A 14,472-nucleotide genomic window follows, 5' to 3' on the forward strand; every position below is an offset into this window, starting at 1 on the left:
AGTGAAGGGGATTTAAAGGCTTTTGAAGAACTGCCGTTCTGTTGGCAGCACCTTGAAGTCCTCATCCCAACAGAGGCCTTCCTCATTCTGTACAGTGCTCTGCTGATTACTAAATCAAAAGTAGACTTCTGCTCATCGAGGACGCTCCGACTTCTCTCTGCAGCTTTCCGGCTTTTTCAGTTCAGCCACTTAGTTAAAGAAATTAGGTGAAAGCACAATTGATGTCACTCGGGTTTGAGTGTCTCTCTTTCTGTTCTCCCAATCTGCTGTGCTTTAATGAACTGTTCACCTATTTTACACGTGCTTGTACGTTCCTCCCCCTCCCTCCTTCCCTCCCTCCCTTTGCTCCGTTCTCCCAGCTTGTTGGGGATTAACCTACTAGCTGAGGCAGATTGGAATGACTTGGAGCTCTCCACATGCTGTTTGTGTGTGTGTGTCTATGTGTGTGTGTCTTTTTTTTTGCTTTGTTGTTGAAGTTTTAGGAATCTCCTAGTCTGCGAGTGTCTTCTAGAGAGAAGGAGCTACCCTAGGTTTGTTTGTACAGTGTGAAGGACCAGTGTTGTGTATTAGTCCTGTTGAGGCTTGGCAGAAGGTTGTAGCATCTAGTAAGTCTGGCTCTGACATCACCCACCACACACACACATATACACACTAACACTCAGGGATGTGGTAATCAGCCAGCCAGCCTCTTGCATATGTCTGAGAGGCAATGTTTGATCAGAGTCGTCAGACAGGCTAGAATAACTCTTTGGAATTAGAGGCAATGGAACTTTGTCTGAGCAAACTTTCTTGGTGCCTGGTGCTGTGTGTGTGTGTGTGCGTGTGTGTGTCTGCATGGGAAGAGCAAGAAAAGTTAAGAATGATCCCTAAGTGAGTTGATGCTCCTGCCAAGTATGGGATCCTCTCCACTGCGGCCTTGAAAGGATGGATTCTGCGAAAGGTGTGAAGTGCTTTTGCGTTGGACTCCACAAATGAAGTCTTGGCTTCTCAGGTAGGACCTCCATATCAACACCCTTAACAGCCCTATATGATTTGAAGCATCACCTGCTTGTTTTTGAGCTTGTTTTAGAGTTTTACAAGCTTTTACGTCCATCTAACAAGCAGTAAAACATCTGATCTGTACAAATCACTGTTCGCTTTTACCTCTTTCTCATTTGTGCAGTGTAGATTAATTGCCTGAGCTTTTAAGCTTTTATTGGAACTTTTGCAAGCCCGCAAATTCATCTAACCAGCAGTAAAAAGGCTCCTAACACACTTTTGGACACATTTTTTAATGTTTTCTTCATCTTCCACATGCCTAGAATGTATGTTTGTTTGTCATACACCGATATGCCGGAAGTCATGGGATAGAGGTAAGTAAACTGATCATGAAGTGTTCCAAAGCTGGACCCTGAGATAAGTTGTGAGTTTGAATACTGTCCATTGTGTTCATGTTAAGGCGACATAAATTAGTATAGAATTGTTGTGAGATTAATTTTCAAAATGATGTATGATCGTGACCGGCGACATCTGACTAGAACTGTCCATGTGAACAGACAAACAGTAACAACTGTCATTTGATGCAGAAGTTGCATGTACATGTACATGGCAAAAGTCATGGGACACTATAGTATACACAATACTATTTCCTGTCCCGTCACGTATAGCATATTAGTAAATGTGCTATATAATCACATGTACACATACACAGGCTTATTATATGTACAGCAAGCTTGTATAAGCTCTAATAGTGCAACACTGGCGAACACCACTAATCCCTTTCTTGCGGAGTTAAAGAGCAGGAAACGTCACCCCACATGTACAAAACAACACTTCTCACCCTGATAAACCCGGGCTTAGAGCTGACACAGCAGGAAGTAAAGATTAAAAAAAAATTAGGAGGTTAAAACAGGGTTACGAAGTGAGACGAAAGAAACTAAGAGTGAGAGAAGAGAGAAGAAAGGAAGAAAAGCTGCAGAACTGTTGAACCTTTCCATGTAAAACAACAGGAGCAGACGCTGACAGTAATGCAACAGATTAACTCACCTCACTCTCTGTCTTTTTTTTTTTCTTCTTCTTTTTTTTTTTTTTTCCTCTCTCCAGTCTGGCAGCCCTCAGATCTCCTCTCCTCCTACTTTTCTCTGTTCTCTTTCATTCCATTCCTCCATCCCTTGTTCCATTGATCTGTACCCCCTGCCCCTCCGGGCAGACGTTGGAAAACTCACCCACATGTCGTAAAGGTCAGAGATTAGTGACCATGCCAAATACGCTCGCAGGCTGTGGCGAGGCCATATTCATTAGCGTGTCAATGACATTAGATTATGTGTTCTCACCCCTATTACTTCACCTTCTAGACCAGGTTCCTGTGTGTCCTGGTAATTGAGTTAACACTGCAATATTTTACATGTAGGAATAGTATTAGCACAGAAGGGGAAAGGATTAGAGTTGGATTTTTTTTTTCATTGCTACTGCTAGGATTCTACAAGCTGAAAAAAAAATAGTGCTCATTCTGACCTAAACTAGATGTGAAATAAAAGCCATGTGGAGTAATTTATTGCACACCATGGGCCAGTCTATTCTTAAAAAAAAGTGTTTGTAAATCACCGTTGGTGCTGCAAGGCTAGACTAATTTCCCTTTTGGGATTATTAAAGTCTTATCTTCTCTTTCCTTATCTTAATCCATGTCTGGGAAACATGTCCTAGTACATCCAACACTTTGAGACACTTGATGCTTCTCGTCTTAAATTTCTTCTGAAAACAAAGGTATTAATAAGGTTCTCACAGCTGCCAGGATTTTTTTGGAGCAAAGCAATAGAAGAACTTGAGAACGTTGCAGTAATCGTGAATGACTCAGTAGACTAAGACAATTCTGATGCTATGGTCCGAGAATTTCGAGTTTGAATCCTAGGTCTACTTTGCTGTCAGCAGCTGGAGAGATTTACATATAGGACGGTCACAATAACATTTAGTCAGCTCATATGAATATTCTAATTTGAAAGCATAAAAATCAGTTTTATGACCGCCAATGACCGTGGAAAATCATGGACATAAAAAACATCTGTCAAAAGTGAAGTTACCACAAGTCTAGTGCCTCTGCTGACTGGTTGCAGTATGTTGTGTAACATCCTTATGCTTCAATGAATAAATAGCCCGTTTAAACCTCATTTTCTCCACTGGGTTACATGTACGAATCAATCATACTATTATTGATCATATGATTTTTGCTGCTATTCACATTAACAAACACTTTGTACAAATACCATTGCAGTTTTTTTCTGATAAGTTAATTCATGTTATACAAATTATTCATTCAGCCAGTCAGCTAATGTTAATGTAGTTCAATGTTTTGGTGCTCATACTTGACCAGCAGTACTTTCACCAAACAAATGTTCTGATTTAGACCAAAGTCAGTACCGTTCAATAATTTAGTTTCTTTTTTTCATCATCGCCAGTATTTAAAGTATTTAAAGTTTGTCTCAGCTGATCTAAGCTTTTGTAATTTGATGGAAATATACATTCTTTCATATCTCCAAAAATCCACCTTGCTTGTGGACCTTTAGGCTGTGCTGTGAACTTCATGAAGGTGGTCTGAGACACTTGTTCTGGGAAATGGGGTGAGGCAACCAAATTTGCAAATTTAATATGACGTACAGTACGGGCCAAAAGTTTGGACACACCCTCTCTTCCTCAATGCGTTTTCTTCATTTTCATGTCTATTGACATTGTAGATTTTCACTGAAGGCATCAAAACTATGAATGAACACATGTGGAGTTATGTACTTAACAAAAAAAGGTGAAATAACTAAAAATAAAAATAATAATAACAATTATATTCTAGTTTCTTCAAAATAGCCACCCTTTGCTCTGATTAATGCTTTGCACACTCTTGGCATCATTCTCTCAATGAGCTTCAAGAGGTGATCACCTGAAATGGTTTTCCAGTAGTCTTAAAGGAAGGAGTTCCCAGAGGTGTTTAGCACTTGTTGGCCCCTTTTTTTTTTGGCTTCATTTTTGTTGAACGGAAGAGAGTGGAACTGTTCTGTCTGTGTTTTTCTACAGTCATTGGTCTCAGTCAAGAACCTTCAGGAAACATCCTTTTTAAAACCATGCACCGTGATGATGGAATGATATCAACTTTGATGAGATCTCAATCAGGCCATAGGATCTGTGTGTATACATCTGTCAGAGCAGAGCAAAGCCCTGCAATACTCCAGACCCACAGGGGAGTTTCTTTAGTGTTCAGGAGAGATGGGTGTTCACTTCCCCACTGATAAAAGTTATTTTTCCATGTCTAGTACAGCTCTCGCAGTTTATTTTTTGGGCAGGAAGTTCTTTGTTTTTGTTGGAATGCAGATAATGCAGTGTTGAATGAAGGCATACAGATATCTGTATTGTGTTTGAGCTGAATTTTCAGATTTTTTTTTGTCACCCTATCTCAGTTCATTTTTTACACATGAAGTGTTTTGTCAGGCTTCTGGGAAAGTCTTATCTGAGAGTATAAGAAACATTAAACAGTCATTAAAAGCATGCTGAGCTTTGCTTACTTTCTTATTTTTTTATTTTTTTTATTTAATTTTATTTTTTTTCCCATTTCCCCCCAGTTTACACAGCCAATTACCCAACCCACTCATTAGAAGCTCCCCTATTACAAGTGATGCCCCAATATAATAAGGAGGGTAAAGACTAGCACATGCCTCCTCCGTTACATGTGAAGTCAGACTCCGCCTCTTTTTGAACTGCTGAGTAGCATTACAGCGCACTCGGAGGAAAGTGCAGCAACTCTGTTCCGATATATATGAGCTCACAGGCGACTTATGTTGAGCGACATCTACCCACCCAGTGGCTCAGGTGATGACAAGCTACATGAACAAGATTCGAACCGGCGATCTCCTGATCATAGTGGCAGCGCTTAGCCTGCTGGACCACTCGGAGCACCAGAATTATATTTTTTATAATAATAATAATTAACAAGGTGCTTATTATTTTTTTTAAATACAAAGTTTATAATGCTGTAATAAATAAATTGCCGAGCACAGGGCGTCTGTGAGCTGATGTACCGGAACCGAGTCGCTGTGCTTTCCTCCGAGCGCTCTGGCAGCTCGGCAATGCTGCATCAGCAGCAGCAGTTTGAAAAGAAGCGGTGGCTGACCTCACATGTATTGGAGGAAGCATGTGTTGGTGTGTTGGGGCATCACTAGTGATAGGGGGAGTCCTAATGAGTGAGTTGGTAATTGGCCGTGTAAATTGGGGAGAAAATGGGAAAAATTTGAAATATAATTATAAAAAAAAAAAAAGGATTGTAACAAATAAGAAGCTGAGCGTCTATATAAGCAAAAAAAAAAAACAATGCACTAAGTGTATAACATTGTAACAAACAATAATCTAAATGTCTAATATTGTTACAAACATGGAATTAAAAAGCAAACTAACAAACAAGGCAATACGTGTATAAAATAGTAACAAACAAGGTGCGGAATGTAAAAAAAAAAAAATTAACAAACGAGCCAGTAACACTGAGTGTCTCACACTGTAACGAATAAGAAGCTAAGTGTGTAGAAAAGCACAACAAACAATGCACCAAGTGTCTTTGTAGAAATGTTAAAAAGAATCTGGGTTGCTGCGATTGTCAGTCTGTAACAATGTAACAAACAAGAGGCTCAACATCTAACAGAGTAACAAACAAGGCACTATAACATGGTAATAAGCAAGTCACAGAGTGTCAATAGCATGACAACAAAGGTGCCAAGTGTCTTAACATCTTGACAAACAAGGAAACTTGTGTTTAAAATGATAATAAGCAAAGTGCCGAGTGTTCTGACAGAGGAACACCAAGCCACTTCACATCTAACATGATGAACAGCAATAACATGAAAAAAATACAAGGCACTGTTTGTATCTAAAATTCGAACAGACGATGCACTAATAAATGAGGCATTCAGTGTTTGTAACATGATAACAAACATGTCATAAAACAGACACTTAGTGTTTATGGCATTATAATGATGAACATATTTTCAGTGTAACAGTAGGGATGCAACGGTTAGTCGATGTAATCGATAATGTTGATTATTTAAATTTGTCGACTACAAATATCGTGTGTGTGTGTGTTTGTATAATCATTGACTAATCGACTAATCGAAAAAATCATAATCAGATTAGTCGACTAGTTACAGCCCTATGTAACAGCACAATGAACAAGGTGCTAAGTGTCCAACATTGTAATTTCAAGTCTCTGAATGTTTATAACGTTGTAAAAAAACAACAAAAAAAACTGACTGATTGTCAGAAAACGTAGCAAACAAAGCCCTAAGTGTCTGTTAAAGCACAACAAAGAAGGCAGTGAATGTCTGTAACAGTGTATAATGTCGTAAGAAACAAGCCTGATAGTGTCTAGCATGATGAGCATGAGATCTGTGTTTTAAAATCTAACACCCTTTGACGCTGACACTGTGTTCTGTAGCCCTGTTCTGCCAGTTTATTAGGAACACCATGCAGCTGCGACACAAGCCTTTTAATATTATTGGAAGACACATTCGTCAAAATACAGCAAAAAAATTAATAGACCACTTAATTTTCATAATCAGTTTCTCTGATTTTGCTATTTATATGTATATGTTTGAGTAAAATGGACATTGTTGTTTTATTCTATAAACTACGGACAACATTTCTCCCAAATTCCAAATAAAAATATTGTAATTCAGAGCATTTATTTCCAGAAAATGAGAAATGGCTGAAATAACAAAAAAGATGCAGAGCTTTCAGACCTTAAATAATGCAAAGAAAACATATGTCAGAAATCCAGATTTGAGCAAGGCACCCAAGCTACGTTCATGCAGCAGGTGACTCAATCCAATCTTTTACATCATATGACAGGAATATATGGTATTGAAATCTGATACATATCCGGTTTGCAGCAATGCGACCTGTCCATGTAATTATCCCATCTGCACCTGAACCTCCTTAGTAGTTCTTAAAATTTAGTCTGGGATTAAAGTGAAACTTTAGTTTGGACAGAAAATCAGATTTGATTTTTTTTTTTTTTTTGGTAAATCGAAGTGTCAAACTATCAAAATGTACAGTATAATTGGTCTTGGGGCCTAAATGTTTAGCTATCCTCACCAGTAAGAAATACAAATGGACGGTATGACAAAACATTAATCAAAGCTAATCGAATATTTTGTTATTTTTCAATTTCTCAGTTATACCTTTCTGAGCTAGGACTGCAGTACATCCTGTGGATGCGTTGAAGCATATTTTGCACTGTGTCACACGTACATCTGCCCCCAAGAGTTTAAATCGTGTTATTTTGTTAGTAAATATACTTTCAGCACATGTTTAAGACTCGAGCCTCCATCTAACCACTGGACCTGCTGTCTTTGCTAAAGAAGTCATTAAGTAACAAATCTTTCAGACCTCACTGTAGATTATGGCCGATTTTAAAAGTCAGAGAAACCCCACACCAATGGCCATTTATAGATTGTTGAAAATATTAACTTGAGTGAACTTTAATGTAACAAGCCATTTTATCTCCACACATTTTTGTGTGCTTCTTCCATGTTCTCTCTCTGAAATGCTAATACGTACGTGAGGGAAACAACATGCATCCTGCGTTTTTCCATGCACATGGCCCAACTGTTTGTTGCAGTTTGTGCGTCATGTTCGTAGAAGACGTAGGGAAAGAGCGGTTGGTTTGCTCTGAAATAGACACAAAACTCAAAAAAGGCAAACAGGCCTGAGTGTGTTTGATGTCATGATGCTCAATGCCTATAATGTTACAAGCTACAAAGATAAGTGACTGTAATATTGAGAGCAAGGCATTTTGAATGTCCTTATCGTCATATTAAACAACTTTCCGAGTCATAATAAAACATGATGTCAAAAGGAACAACATGCTAAGTGGCAATATTTCATAATGTGCAATACAGTAAGTGTCTATAATGCGCAACATGCTCCATATCCATGATGTCATAATATGCAATATGCTTAGTGATCGTAAAGCAACACACAAGTGGCCATTATGTCATACTAAGCAATACAATAAGTGTCCTAAGTGTCATTCTGAGCAACACGGTAAGTGGCTTTAATGTCATATTGAGGAAAATGCTAAGTCTCCATGATGTCACTGAGCATTAAGCTAAGTCTCTATAGTGTCATAATGAGCGACACATTAGGCGTTTATTATGTCATAGTGAGTAACATGATAAGTGTTCACAGTGTTGTAAAAATGACACTCTACTTGTCCTTAATGTCATAATAAGCCACACAGTAAATTATCATAATGTCAATTTAAGGAATATAGTCAGTGTCCATACTGCCATAATGAGCCCAAATGCTAAATGTCCCTAACATCATAATAAACTACACACTGTCTATGATATCATAATAAGCAACATGGTCAGTGTCCCTAATGCCATAATCAACTACATGCTAAATGTCAGTAATTTTACAACAAGTATTCAAGATTCAAGGAGATTTTATTGTAATTCGCATCACATGTGGTACATGAGGTGGAACGAAATTGTGATCTCACAATCCAGTTTACACCCAAGAGCTGTAATTAAGATAGATAGTAACATACTAAGTGCGTATAACATCATAATGACCAACATGTTAAGTGTCTATAATGTCATAATAGGTAACAGAGTTTGTAACATTGTAATAAGCAACATTGAAAGTGGCTGTAATGTCCTGTTCATGACAATGCTGAAGTGTTAATGACGTGATTATGAGCAAAAAGCCAAGTGTCCATGATATCATAACGATCTAAAAGGTAAGTGGCCATAATGTCATATTGTGGAAAACACAATGTTTGATGCTCATTATGACTTCATAGACAATCATGATGCCATAATAAGCATTAAGCTTAGTTCCATAATGTCATAATAATAAACATGCTAAGTGCCCATTACATTATGATGAGCAAGACAGTAAGTATTTACTAATGCTTACATAAGCAACATGCTAAGTGTCCTTAGTGTAATAATAAGCAAACCACTATATGTGCTTAATGCTGTAATTAAGCAATATTACACGTCAGGGAGTGCTATAATGTGTAATATTGGCACTGCTGTGCTGGGATCCTAGGCACAAGGCCATAAGATGAAAAAAGTTCAAATAGTTAGATTGCTGCTCTGTTTGTAGTTGCGCTGTTTGGCTTGTAAGTGCTGCATTGTTGCTAGGTTACCTGTATGTGGTGGAGTAATACACGGAGAGCTTCGGTAACAGTGTATTACCAGCTGATATTACCAGCACTCACAGAACACCTCTCAGCCAATTACATTGCAGGATGGGAACTAACTGTGGTATAATGAGTAACATGTAGCTGAGAGTTCTAATCTTATTGTCAATGTCATAATGAGCAAAAACATGCTAACTGTCAAAACATCATAAGAGCAACACACTAAATGGCCATAATGTCATAATGAGTAATATGCTAAGTGACCATATATCATCATAACAAGTAACATGCTAAATGTCTAGCTATGACAAAATGAGCAGCATGCTGAATGTTTATAATGATGTAATGGCACATTCCTGAGTGAACACACTGTCAAAAAGACTAACACACTAACTGTCTCTAACATCACTTTAAGTTACTGTATAACATCATAACGAGCAACACACAGACGGTCTATAACTTCAAAATGAGCAACACACCAACTTTCTATAACATCATAACAAGCAACACACCAACTTTCTATAACATCATAACGAGCAACGCACCAATTGTCTATAACATCATAACAAGCTACACACAGACTGTCTATAACATCATAACAAGCTACACACAGACTGTCTATAACATCATAACAAGCTACACACAGACTGTCTATAACATCATAATGAGCTACACACAGACTGTCTATAACATCATAACGAGCTACACACAGACTGTTTATAACATCATAACGACCAAAACACTGATTGTCTATAACATCATAACGAGCAACACACCAACTGTCTATAACATCATAATGAGCTACACACAGACTGTCTATTACATCATAATGAGCAACACACAGACAGTCTATAACATCATAACGAGCAACACAGACTGTCTATAACATCATAATGAGCTACACAGACTGTTTATAACATCATAAAGACCAAAACACTGATTGTCTATAACATCATACGAAGATAAAACATAACACATAACAAACAGCAGTCTGTCATAGACTGCCTATAACATAACAAACGTGGACTATCTAATATCATAAAAAGCATCATGCTGATTGTCTATAGGACCATGAAGAGCAGCATGCTGACTGTCTATAACATGTTACTGAGCAAGATGCTGACCTAAATGTGTATAGCAACACATGGACTGTTTATAACATCATGACAAACAACACCCTGACTGTCTATAGCAGGCTAAAAAACAATATGCTGATTGTGTACAACATCTTTGCAAGCAACTGTTGCTGACTGTTGATAACATCACAATGAGCAAACCTGATACCATCATGATAAGCGAAAAACTGACTGTCAATAACGTCATAACGAGCAACAAGCCGACTTGATAACATCATAAAGAACAACATGCTTACTGTCTACAGTTTCATATCCAGCTTGACACTGAGTGTCTATAACATTGTTGTGAGCATTGTGGGGAGCATAATATGCATACTACGCATATAAATGGAAAGATTAATACATTTCATAATTACACAGATTAACTTCTTATCTTGACTTGTCATCAGCAGAAGAGACCGTGAATAATTGAACATCTCTGTAGTTTGTTGTTGAAGTACCGGTATGTGCTTTGGGATCTTACTATAGTGTGGTCTGAGGTATGGGGTGATGGACGCCTGTAACCGAAAGAATTTTAGAAAGTAGGTCAGGCTTGAGTTGTCACGTTTGAGGGTAGAGAAAGAGAACATATGTAGCATGTTCTGGAATTTCACTTTCCCTCTGGATTTAGATTGGGCTGCTTGGTAATATAAGGGTCATGCTTAGGTCTCCCAGGCATCTTATTTTTCAGTAAAGTTCTGTCTAGTGTATAGTATCATTATTAGGTCAGTACTGATAAAGAAATTCCACATTTTTCACTCAATATTTCCTTTGTGGTAGTTTAAATTTTTCCACCTTATTGTTTTTACATTTCAACAACACATACATTTCCTCATTTTTACTGAGCATACTGTATAGTTGCATAATTTCAGACTGTAGTGCTGCTGCTTCTCTGCATATTTTATTATGTTCCATTCACCCTGTTCTTCAATGATAAGGACCCCACAGAACCACAACAGAGCAGCTGTTATTTGGGTGGTTGATCATTCTCAGCACTACAGTAAAACACTGGCATGGTGGTGATTTGTGTCTCTAGTGTGTGTTGTGCCTGTTTGAGTAGATCAGAGATCTTGTAGATCTAAAGTCAGAGGCAGAAGCTCATAATGTTGCATCACAGGTTGAGTTGATCTCTGGGATAGATATTTCTGGTTGGTGAACTATTCTCAGTTTAGCAGTGTCCCTGAGGTGTTTAAGAACTCCAGCAGCACTGCTGCTGTTTCCGATCCACATGTGCGAGAAAACAACACAAACTAAAGCTATGTTCACGTTACAAGCTACATTGCTCAAATCCGTTTTTAGGTATCCTGACATTTCTTCACATTCACAAATGTAAGTGATCTGTATCTGTGCGTAATGTGAACGAATCTGTCCCTGATACGTTTCACATGCGCACATTGATACGTGTATAAACGTTGCCTTCTTCACCAAAAACAAAAAACAGCATATTTGAGAGACGACTTGTAGCTTTATGGTGAAATGGATGCATTAGCAGCTCATATGTGGAGCAAACAACTCGTCTGAAGTACATGTAGACAGGTTCTGAAGTCAGGCGGCTTGCTTTCGCTGTTTTTTGCAGATTTTTCTGGCACAGCTGCACCAAGAGATGTATGGGTACAAGAGAGAAGCAAGTAGCACAGGGGTCGGCAATAGGCATCAGGTCTGTGAGGTTGTTTGAACTATAATGACCGATAATATAAAAAATAATAATTAAAATGCTTTTGTGTACATTCCTCCCCTGTCTCCCTAAAGTGCCTATTTTCCCAGCTGTGTTCCAATTCACTTGCCAGGGCAGTGGTAGTGTATTGGACCGCGAACCTGGCGGCATAGATTCGATCCAGCGTGAGGAGCGGTGTTTTTTTTTTTCCCTTTCTTCTTGGGTTTACCTGTTTTAAATTCAACTGTTCTGCAGTTGGGTTCAACAACCCTCTGGGCTGGAGAGCTACTAATCTGAGTTTTGATTTGACTGTTCACATTTATGTTGCATGCCCATGAAGTGGATATGCGTCCGTATTTAGCATGTTCACAAAGCCATGAAAAAATCAGTTCTGAGCCATATTGAGCAAAAAAAAAATCAGATTTGAGTCACTTCAGCCTGGTAATGTGAACGTAGCCCAACACACAACCACCAGTGTCAGTGTCACTGCTGTGTTTGAGCAAACCCAAATCTCACCACCTAAATAATATCTGCTCTATGGTGGTCCTGCAGGGTCCTGACCCTAGTGAAACAAGGTGGTTGAAGGATCCTTTTAATAAAGTTTAAATAGTTCTCTGAGTGAAGCCATAAATAAACTTTAAATCAAGTGAAGTGATCTTTATTACAAACATGGGTCATGTGACATCACTCAATGAATCATTTGAAGACCCTTTACTTTCCTTTTAAGAGTTTCTGTTTGGATTGTTTTTGCAATTTTTTTAAACATACAATTAAAGCCTCTATCATAATGATTGTGTGTGGGGGAGCTGTATTTTCTTGTAAAAACTGATATATGGAGACGAAGTAAAATCAAGTCCATGGTATATTACCTAGGCTCAAAATGATACGTTTACACAGCAAAGCTCAGTAAGACGGGCATATGTAGGCAGAGAGACCAAGAGAGAGAGACAGAAAGAGAGAGAGAGAGAGAGAGAGAGAGAGAGAAGGGCAAGGGTGTAGGGGGGTGTGTCCTACAGTCTGGCTCTCAGGGACAGTGAGCAGGAGCCCAGCACAGACCCCTACAAACCTGCTCAACTGCTGCACGGTAGGGCTACAGTGTGCATGGTGTGTATGCAATGTGTGAGCAAGGCTTGCCAATTTTGGGTGCAAGCTTTGGCTTGTGTGTTTGTGTGTGTGTTCGTACTTGTGTTTGTGTGTGACAAATCTCTGTTCATTGACAGTGTTTGCTGATAGGCGTGTTTGTGGTAACTTCTGCAGAACTGTAGAGTGTGTTGGGTGTTTCTGAGCTGATGTAGGTTTCAAAGATGTTGAGTTCTGAAGATTTATGAGGGCTTCAGCTGTGTTTGCATTAACATACACAAAGTGTCTGTGATTATATCATTATGTCATTATCGTGGTCTTCAGGAGATGAGCATCTTCTTGTATAATAAGTACAACTGTGGCAAAAATGAGGCTGTGGAGCAGTGAATGGTGAGAATGCAAGAAGATCCGCAAATGCCGTGCTGCTGTTCTTTATTGGTTTATAAATCTGCCTGCACAAAACTCAATTCTGAAAGATGTGAATATTTTTTATTTTTTTTTATTTTACTTTTTAAAATTCCTAAATCTTATGGTATGTACAATTTATATTGAAATTCGAAAACCAATTTTTAAATCAGACAAAACTAGTTTATTTAATTTAATTATTTGAGAATTTTAGTTTATTTATTATTTATTTTTGCTGTTGTATTTTCTCAATTAATACAAGATCACAAACCTTAAACTGCATCTTAATCCTCTTAACCTATCATCAAAACCTGATTTATTTATTTCTTTTGTATTAGTTACATTCTTGAAAAAAATTAATCCAGTCTGCTGACCCGTACGGGCAAACCTTACTGACTGATGGTCAGAACTTCAAATCCTGACAACCAGTAAAAGAGCTATCAGCTTGGGTCATTTCCAGGGTCTTTTTAGCTCCAGAAACAAAGCTCAAGAACATCCCCTAAATGGCAAAATTGTGTCATTTATCAGACTGATAAACATGTCTATAAATTGGACCACAAGGGTAAATGATATTGGCGCTCAAAGAGGTGAACAGTGTTCCTTCCAAACTGAAAGAAAAAAAAGTACATTACATTACTCTTTTTTTAAAGTTTATTTTACTCTTTACATTTGAGTGTCGCAGCGCTCAGTGTCCAGATGTGTTGAACTCTCCGAGAAGATAAGCTCCCTTCAAAGCGGGATAATTTAATAGGTTTAATTACGCAGTTTGGCGTTTGCAATTCTCCAGCTTTCTGATTGTGCTTTGTCTCTTTGTAACAGCGCAGAACATTTTCCACCTTCACCACAACAAATATTGCTGTAAAAAAGAATTAATTGGAATTTAGCTAGAAGTGTGTTTGTGTGTGTTTTTTTTTTTTTGGTAGAACAAAATTAATCATTAGGAATACACAATAAAGATTTAAGGGCAAAAGGAACATTTGGAATGCAAAAAGCTTCTTCCACTGGACTCCTATAAAATGAGCACATAGCCTAACCTCTATTACGAATGTCTCTGACATTTT

General features: G+C 38.1%; 1 protein-coding gene across 2 annotated transcripts in view; it reads left to right on the forward strand.

The window, feature by feature from the left end:
- Positions 1-708: 708 nt before the first annotated feature.
- slc6a4a (solute carrier family 6 member 4a) overlaps positions 709-14,472 on the forward strand; it is a 29,814-nt gene continuing 16,050 nt past the window's right edge. Inside the window, exon 1 of one of the 2 annotated variants that reach the window (XM_007236821.4) lies at positions 709-991. The gene's annotated coding sequence lies outside the window, so the exon portion shown is untranslated. Of the gene's footprint in view, positions 992-12,942; positions 13,011-14,472 lie in introns of those variants that run through there. The other variant, XM_007236820.3, reaches the window with a different exon arrangement.

Source organism: Astyanax mexicanus, chromosome 18 (assembly GCF_023375975.1).
Source record: "Astyanax mexicanus isolate ESR-SI-001 chromosome 18, AstMex3_surface, whole genome shotgun sequence".
Classification (NCBI taxonomy): domain Eukaryota; kingdom Metazoa; phylum Chordata; class Actinopteri; order Characiformes; family Acestrorhamphidae; genus Astyanax; species Astyanax mexicanus.